Source organism: Hylobates moloch, unplaced genomic scaffold, assembly GCF_009828535.3.
Source record: "Hylobates moloch isolate HMO894 unplaced genomic scaffold, HMol_V3 SCAFFOLD_18, whole genome shotgun sequence".
Classification (NCBI taxonomy): Eukaryota; Metazoa; Chordata; class Mammalia; order Primates; family Hylobatidae; genus Hylobates; species Hylobates moloch.
In genome coordinates this window covers 77,438,441-77,447,822 of record NW_026652293.1, presented here as the reverse complement: position 1 = coordinate 77,447,822, position 9,382 = coordinate 77,438,441, and the positions used below count along the sequence as shown (strand labels likewise).

The 9,382-nt window shown below is 42.4% G+C and overlaps 1 non-coding gene across 1 annotated transcript; it reads right to left on the bottom strand.

The window, feature by feature from the left end:
• Positions 1-6,212: 6,212 nt before the first annotated feature.
• On the bottom strand, positions 6,213-6,318 carry LOC116458133 (U6 spliceosomal RNA). Its single transcript, XR_004245207.1, has one exon. It is a non-coding gene; the product is annotated as a U6 spliceosomal RNA (small nuclear RNA).
• Positions 6,319-9,382: the final 3,064 nt, after the last annotated feature.

Below are 9,382 nucleotides of genomic sequence, written 5' to 3'. Positions count from 1 at the left end.
CTCTGCAGTTGCTGAGGTCCTTTCACAGCTGGTAACAATGACCCACAAACTTGAAATACTCACCCACCAAAACTACATTCTCCTTCAAATAGTATACAGCATGTATACTATGCCCTCACATGGCCACAGCATACCCAGCAATTGTTTGTATCTACCTTTTTTAAAAATTATCAACTGGCAATCCAAAATGCCATAGAAGTGTCATCAGAATAGACTAAGTATCTTTCCCAGGAGACAAGTGGTGAGTTATTCCTATTTGTAAAAACCAAGAGATTATGGATTTAAGTAATTTGGCTAAGTTTATTCACTAAGTTATTTTATTTCGGTGCCTTACGTGGGTTTCAAGGCCTTTGAATTCGTAGACCTTTAGGTAGAATATTAAGTAGAAATTTCACACTAGTTGTGGCTTATTTGAAACCAAATAACTAAACCTAGCACTTTATTTTTTTGCCTTGATCGCACAACGTTTTTCATGTTATTATACGATTAGGGCAAATACAATTTTTTTAAAAAAGGGGATATAACCAAGAATTTAATACTTTTAAAACTAATGGCAACAAACACAAAACCTTCCCTAAATGATCTTAAAAAACCACACCTATGCAGAATTGAGGCTCATGTATAGCTTCTTTTTAACGCCTTTCTCTTCAAAATATGAGTGCTCACGAGACTGTGACCCTGTCTTTCTTTGTATTATAATTTTTTAATGATCACTTTAACAATGAACAGGATGATGGGAAAGCCAGGGCTCTAGACGCCTGAATTTTATTTCTATTTTTGCTCCAGTGTCATTTAGGAATGTTAGACCTTAGGCTGGGCGAGGTGGCTCACGCCTGTAATCCCAGCACTTTGGGAGGCCGAGGCAGGCGGATCATGAGGTCAGGAGATCCTGGCTACCAAGGTGAAACCCCGTCTCTACTAAAAATACAAAAAATTAGCCGGGCGTGGTGGCGGGCGCCTGTAGTCCCAGCTACTTGGAGAGGCTGAGGCAGGAGAATGGCGTGAACCCAGGAGGCGGAGCTTGCAGTGAGCCGAGAGCGCGCCACTGCACTCCAGCCTGGGCGACAAAGCGAGACTCCGTCTCAAAAAAAAAAAAAAAAAAAGAATTTGGGGATCAAAAATGTGAAATAGGATCACCGTCTTGATGACATTAAGGGCAAATTTCACTTCCAATCCAGGGCCTAGACACCTACATGACCTCCATATCTGTGCTAAACCATAAATGGGCCAAACTGTCCAACCTTCACCGCTCCTGGCCCTTAATGCTTCATCATAGTCCGTAGCAAAACACTATTGCTAAAATAAAGTAGAAGAGAGTGATCTCAGCTAGATACAAGCCTATCTTTTTTTTTTTTTTTTTGAGAAGGAGTCTCGCTCTTTCACCCAGGCTGGAGTGCAGTGGCGCGATCTCGGCTCACTGCAGGCTCCGCCTCCCGGGTTCACGCCATTCTCCTGCCTCAGCCTCCCGCGTAGCTGGGACTACAGGCGCCCGCCACCACGCCCGGCTAATTTTTTGTATTTTTAGCGGAGACGGGGTTTCACCGTGTTAGCCAGGATGGTCTCGATCTCCTGACCTCGTGATCCGCCCGCCTCGGCCTCCCAAAGTGCTGGGATTACAGGCGTGAGCCACCGCGCCCAGCCGACACAAGCCTATTTTTAAAGAGGACTATGCATCAATATCATTCTATCTTTGCTTTTATTATTAGACTTTATTTTTAGAGTAGATTTAGGTTTACAAAATAATTAAGCAAAATGTGGAGCTCCCGTATACCTGCTTTCTGCCAGCCTCCCCACCAGTCTCCCCTATTAGTAACATTTTAAATTAGTGTAGGCTGTGCACGGTGGCTCACGCCTGTAATCTCAACACTTTGGGAGGCCGAGGTGGGCCGATCACGAGGTCAGGAGTTTGAGATCAGCTAGGCCAACATGGCAAAACCCTGTCTCTACTAAAAATACAAAAAATTAGCTAGGCGTGATGGCGTGCACTTGTAATCCCAGCTACTCCAGAGGCTGAGGCAAGAGAATCACTTGAACCTGGGAGACGGAGGTTGCAGTGAGCTGAGATCACACCATTGCACTCCAGCCTGAGTGACAGAGCAAGAAACTCCTCTCAAAAAAAAAAAAAAAAAAAAGAATTAGTGTAATCCCATTCTTTTTATTCTGTAACACGCACCCGTGCGCACACGTATGTGTGGGTGTGGTCTTGAACTTCAGGCCTCAGGCAATCCTCCCACTTCAGCCTCCTGAGTAGGTGGGACTACAGGCACACACCACTGAATCCAGTTTATTTGATAATTTTTAAATAATTAGAGACAGCTATTGCTTCGGCAAATAAGAAAGTAAGTATTTTAGTGAGCTTAAGCAGTCAGACCTATTAGCTACCAACAGAAGAATTACTTTGGCACCATTTATACCCAAACTAAAATTATTGTATTTGATAGGAATGCTTATATTGAAGTAGCTGTTCAGCTAGTTGGGGGCATAATTTGCAACAAACATGGTAAAGAAAGCCCTAAACTTGTAACACTAAACCGTAGACTGAGGTTCTACTCCTAACTCTTCCCTCAGTTGGTAACTTCGGCTGAATCTCTGTGGAACTCTGAGTTGGATTAGAAAATCTGAAAGAGACCTTTCCAGTTCAAAATTTTATTAATTGTTTAATACTTTGTTTTCCAAAGTGAGTCGAAGGCTATTTTATGTGGCTCACAATTTTAATTTATTTGTATAGTTTTTATTTTAAGGTATATTTAAAAATCTGCCTCAAACTCAGATTTCACAAATATCATTGCTTAAGATGAGACTAGATTTTAAAAATTGGTCAATTTATGTCAAATTAAAGAAAATGTTGGTATCTAATAGTACAAGTAACATGGACCTGACAAAAATCAGAAGTAAAGGGTGGCTAGGTGCGGTGGCTTACACATGTAATCTCAGCGCTTTGGGAGGCCAAAGGCAGTAGGGTGGCTTGAGTCCAGGAGTTTGAGGCTGCAGTAAGCTATGATCATGCCACCGCACACCAGCCTGGGAGGAGACAGAAAGAGAAAAAAGAAGTAAAGTGTATTAGTTCGTTCTCGAATTTCTGTAAAGAACTACCCAAGACTGGATAATGTATAAAGAAAAGAGGTTTAACTGACTCACAGTCCCACAGGCTGTACAGGAAGCATGGCTGGGGAGGCCTCAAGAAATTTACAATCACGGCAGAGGGTGAAGGGGAAGCAGCACCTGTTATGAGGCTGGAGAAAGGGGAAGAGGGAGCAGGGGGAGGGACTACACACCTTTCAACAACCAGATCTCGAGAGAACTCACTCACTATCACGAGAACAGCAAGGGGGAAATCCGCCCCCGTGACTCCATCACCTCCCACCAGGACCCTCCTCCAACATGGGGGATTACAGTTCGACATGAGATTTGGGCGGGGACACAAATCCAAACCATATCATAATAACTGAAAAACATTCAGGAAATACTGGTTTCATTAATATATTAATCCATCCAAGACATCCATTTCCATGTCGAAGAGAGCTGTGTCCCAGAACTCTTTTTTTAAACCTAAATAATTTGGCTCAATTAATGAACAAGTACCTTGGAATCTACAGGTGAAAGAAAGCACAATAAGAAAAATATTCGGTTGGTGCAAAAGTAATTGCTGTTTTGCCGTTAAAAGTAATGGCAAAAACCGCAATTAATTTTGCACCAACCTAATACTATATCAGAGAAATGCTTGCAAGTTAAGTAGCACAGACCAAGAGCGATTAAATCTGATTCCAAAATCCCTCCAACATTTCCTGAAACTGGACAAAGTCTACAGGGCCAATTTGCAAATAAAGAGAAGGGCTGAATTAACTGGTCTTAACGTTTTTCAGGGTATAACAATTTCCTTATATTATGTGGCATATGTAATCTGACATATTAACCATGAACTTATCCAAGTGTTCAAGTTCATCCATAGCTCTTTCCTAAGTAAAATGCTGTCATGATTCTATCTTTAGGCAACCTTATTCCCTGCAGCACCAACTGGCCTTCCGTCTGGGAGGACAGCAGAAATTTATTTTTACATTTTTTTCATTATTTATTTATTTATTTATTTTATCGAGACAGGAGTTTCACTATGTCACTCTGGCTGGTCTCGAACTCCCGGGCTCAAGCGATCCTCCTGTCTTAGCCTCCCAAAGTGCTGGGATTACAGGTGTGCTCCACCATGCCCAGCTTAGAAATTTGACTCTTACTTTCATTTGAGATTTCTTTCCCTTACCTCAAGTATCTAAAGCATCTTTTGTTTGTTTGTTTGTTTGTTTGTTTTTGTTTTTTGTTTTTTTTTTCAGAGACAGAGTTTCGCTCCAGTTGCCCAGGCTGGAGTGTAATGGCACGATCTTGACTCACTGCAACCTCCGCCTCCCAGATTCAAGCGATTCTCCTGCCTCAGCCTCCTGAGTAGCTGGGATTACAGGCATGCACCACCACACCCGGCTAATTTTTGTATTATTAGTAGAGATGGGGTTTCTCCATGTTGTTCAGGCTGGTCTCAAACTCCCAACCTCAGGTGATCTGCCCATCTCGGCCTCTCCAAGTGCTGAGATTACAGGTGTGAGCCACCGCACCTGACCAGCATGTGGTCTTTCTTTAATCCGCATGTGGACCATATAAGAGCAAAAAGAATAGGCCAGGCGCAGTGGCTCACGCCTGTAATCCCAGCACTTTGGGAGGCTGAGATGGGCGGATCACGAGGTCAGGAGATTGAGACCATCCTGGCTAACATGGTGAAACCCTGTCTCTACTAAAAATACAAAAAATTAGCCGGGCGTGGTGGCGGGCGCCTGTAGTCCCAGCTACTCGGGAGGCTGAGGCAGGAGAATGGCGTGAACCCGGGAGGCGGAGCTTGCAGTGAGCCGAGATTGCGCCACTGCACTCCAGCCTGGGCGACAGAGCGAGACTCCGTCTCAAAAAAAAAAAAAAAAAAGAGCAAAAAGAATAATGCATCTTATTCATCCTTATAAGCCATATACCTTTGTTCAATGTCTGAAACAAATACTTGTTGAGCCAAAAATTTAGGTAACTTAACTATGAATAAAGCATGATCCGCTTCTGCCAAACATACACTTAAGATTTATCAGCCATTTGCAAGTTTCGTATGTTCAGTTTTCTGGATTTTTCCGTGTCCTAACCACAAGAAGTCAGAAGGCAAAGAATGTGGAGCATATGTCTCAGTTCTGCTACGTGAGTTACAATGTAGTGCTCTACCCCTCAGCTCTATTACAGAGTGGACAGAAGGCGTCACACGTAAACAATTATTTCTGTGGTGTGCAAAGCTGTCATTGCAATACCTGCTATTTGATGCAATGTCCTGTATTCAAAGATTCCTTTACTAATCTCCTATTTAAGTTTGGGCAGTCTTCACTGATGTATGCTGATTATTTCTTTGTCAGAAAGTAAAACCTTTTTTTTTTCCTTAGCTTCTAGGAAAATCAGTCCTCAATTACAGTAATCCACTTAAGTATTTAGTAATCTGTTGCCTCTGTTACTTTTAGAAAATGGTGATAGCTAATGTTTAGAATCCTATGTGCTAGGATCAGAGCTAGCATACAGGACTTTAACAGTCACAATGACGCTATGAAGTGTATACTACGACATTTTAGGACACCATGACCTAGAGAAGTGAGACTTCTTGTCCAAAGACTCACAGTTAGTATTGACCAAACACAAGTAGCCTGACTCCAAAACCTGCACTGCTAACCACTCTCCTACGTTTTTATCCTCAATTGTTCTATTTCCCATGGTGTTTTACAAATAAATATATTTCAAGCTTTTTTTTTAAAAAAAGGAGAAAGTTATTGATCCTAAATTATCAATTGTGTCATAAGTCTTTCTGTAGGTTTTTTTGGTTGTTATTTTGGTATTTTGTTTTGTTTTTTTGAGACAGAGTCAGTCTCGCTTTGTTGGCCAGGCTGCAGTGCAGTGGCGCAATCTCGGCTCACTGCAATCTCTGCTTCCCGGGTTCAAGCAATTCTCCTGCCTCACCCTCCCGAATAGCTGGGATTACAGGCATGTGCCACCACGCTCGGCTAATTTTTTGTGTTTTTATTAGAGACGGAGTTTCACCATGTTGACCAGGATGGTCTCAAACGCCTGACCTCAGATGATCCACCTGCCTCGGCCTCCCAAAGTGCTGGGATCACAGGCATGAGCCACTGCCCCCCGCCTGTTTTGGTGTTTTTAACAATATGGAATGCTTCATGAATTCATGTGCCACCCTTGCTCAGAGACCGTGCTGATCTTCTCTGTATCATTCTTCTTTTATATTTATAATGGATCTGCTTTTATGTTAGTATCTTACGGAAAGGTTTATTTGGTGTGATGTGCCATTACTCCAGTTTATAATAGACATCCCTCAGTCATTCTCTTCTTGACGTACATGGAATAAGACTATGTGAATTAAGGATATACATTTCATGGCTTCCTCCCTAAATAGTCACACCCACAGCTGAAGCACCCACCCTAGCAACTGAGAGAAAAGTAATTGTGTGCTCCAAACAACAGTTTAAAAGTAGGAGGCTGAGGGAGAACCTAAGCTCCATGCCTGTTCCTGAGTCCTTGGCACAGTGATTGGAGTTTTATCTGGCATACCAGTTCCCGGGGTTTCAAATGACAGAATGGCAGCGTTAACCCAACTCTCTAAGGCTGCCACTGTAAATTGACTGAGCACAGAGGGTATATAGCTTCTGTCCCCATCCTTTCTAGTTATCTACCAGTCTAGCCATCTGTGTATCTGCACCCCAAATATTTTAAACATTAACCATCCTCTCTCTTACACCTAAAAATGTTAAGGAACTATATATTGTTGTAGTGTATCGAGTACGTGCTAATAAGTACCAAAACTTCAAAATTAATAGATTTGTAAATGGTGCTATTGCAGATAAATGGAATGTGTCATCTTAGTTTATTTGCATGCATATGTATATGCATGTATGCATATATGTGTGTGTGTGTTTTCTGCTATAGAGAATAGAACAAACCTGAAATGGAGGTTGGAGAATTTTATCCACATGTAGAATCAGTGTGTGCCTGCGCTTCCTTTTCTCTGTTGCAACCACTGTCAACTGCTTTCCATGACTTAGTGTCTTAGATTGAATTTCTGCTCTTGCTATGTTTAGAATCTATTTTTAACTTGGCCAACTGATTTACTATGGAGCATGTGAGCATTGCTATTTTAAAATATATAATAGTTGTCCCCAGAACCCACTAAAAAACTCTATAGAAAAACCATTGTGGGCCTGTCCCATTCCATGGCACATTTTCCAGAATGTAGGGTAATTATTTTAAAACAAAATAAGCATTTACTGAGTTCCTAATGTATATCAGGCAACAGGCTGTGTGCTTATTTATGTTTTCTTAGTTAATCCTCAAAAAAATCCTGTGTTGGTAGAGATTTCTTGCCTTACCAAGCACATTGTAACCCTGCGTATAAGCATGACGCTGCATACTGAGTGCAAAGATTGGGGTATTCGTGCCAATCCAACCTGAATTCAGATCCGATCTTTGCAACTTGTTAGCTACGTGAACTTCAGCAAATTACCTAACCTCTCTGGGTCTCAGGTTTTTCATCTGTAAAATAAGAACAATAATACTTCCTTGCAGATTGTTATGAAGAGATACTGATGGAGTTGGTGTAGTATATCATGCACTTCTACAGGGTCTGGCACAAGCAGCAACACAGGAAAAAGTAGTTACTGCTATTCTTTTTTTAAATTATTCTGAGTTTTTTTCATGTCCTGAAAAAGAAAAAAAAACTCAAAGAGTTTGGAAGATGCAGGTTAAAGTAATATGTAGTTAAAGAGTCACTACACTGCTCCTAGAACTCTTTGACCTGGGCAGTTTCCATTTGAGCAGCTGGAAGCTGTAGTAATCCAGTGTGGCTTTTGAACAACTGCCAGGCCTTTCAGTTGGGGCCTTTCGCCCCTGGGAGTCTTCAGACATCTGGAGGAACTTCATGAGTAATCCCTGGTTATTGTTTAACAGAATATTAGCTGTGAACAGGTGTGTCTTTGCCTGCTGGGTCTCAACACAACTTATGAAGAAGCAACTCGTCATACACCTACAGGGCAAATTCTTGGTTCTTAACATCTACATCCAACTGGGGCTGGGTTAAAAACCACATGTGATGATTTCAGAATCCCTACAGCGCTCTCTAGGAGACCAACTGGGTGCTTTCTGGATCAAGGGCCCAAGGAGCTTTTCTGGATGGTCTTGAGGTGATGCCTTGTGACTGAGTTTTCCCTGAATGCCAACCAATTCAACAGGTTTGGTCTACCTCCTCTGCTCAAGTGGCTCTTTCAGTTTGGTTTTCTTTCCTGCCAGCTATGGAACTATTACATTAGGAGACATTGATACAGTTTCTTCAATTTAAAGGCAGGAGTTAGGAAACCTTGGCTACTGTGGAAGCAGGAGGGGGTCTTATTTTGGCTGCGTACCTACTATAGTGCCAGGAACTTCACAAGGGAGGTAACACCATTGCACCGGGCAAGCTGGGGGAAGTTTTCTCCCAACACAACTATATTTGCTCAGCATCAAATCTCATATGTATCTTATTTCTGTTTTCTTTTCTCTTTCTCTTTCTTTTCCTTCCTTCCTTCCTTCCTTCTTTCCTTCCTTCCTTCCTCCCTCCGTCCCTCCCTTTTCTCTCTTTCTTTCTTTCTCTTTCTTTCCCCTCTCTCTTTCTTTCTTTCTTTCTTTCTCTATCTTTCCTTTTTCTTTCTTTTCTTTCTTTCTTCTTTCCTTTTTTTATTATTATTTTTTGCACACAAAACAATAAACATTTTCTAAAACTACATACAAACAAAAAGATGCGTATCAAACATATTAGGAAGGTTGCACATGGGAAGACGGGGAATAGAAATGGGGGGTGGGAATTAAAGAAAATAAATGAGAGAGGGACTTTGTATGGATCAATGATAATAACTCAATCCTCTATTTGACAAAGAAGAAGGAGAAGGAAGAGGAAGAAAAAGAAAGTGGGATAAAGGATCAGAAAAGGAGGAAAATAGAAAAAATTAGAGTATGACTCCAGGGTAGACCTGTTTTGTTGTCGCTTGGTTGGTTGGTCAGTTGTATTTTTCATATGTTTCGCCATGTTGGCCAGGCTGGTCTCGAACTCCTAGCCTCAAGTGATCAACCCGCCTCGGCCTCCCAGAGTACTGGGACTACAGGCGTGAGCCACCACGTCCAGCCCCCACATTGCTTCTGGCCTCTGTGGTAGACCTCCCAGACGGGGCGGCCGGGCAGAGGCGCTCCTCACTTCCCAGGCGGGGAGGCCGGGCAGAGGCGCTCCTCACTTCCCAGACGGGGTGGCCAGGCAGAGGCGCTCCTCACTTCCCAGGCGGGGAGGCCG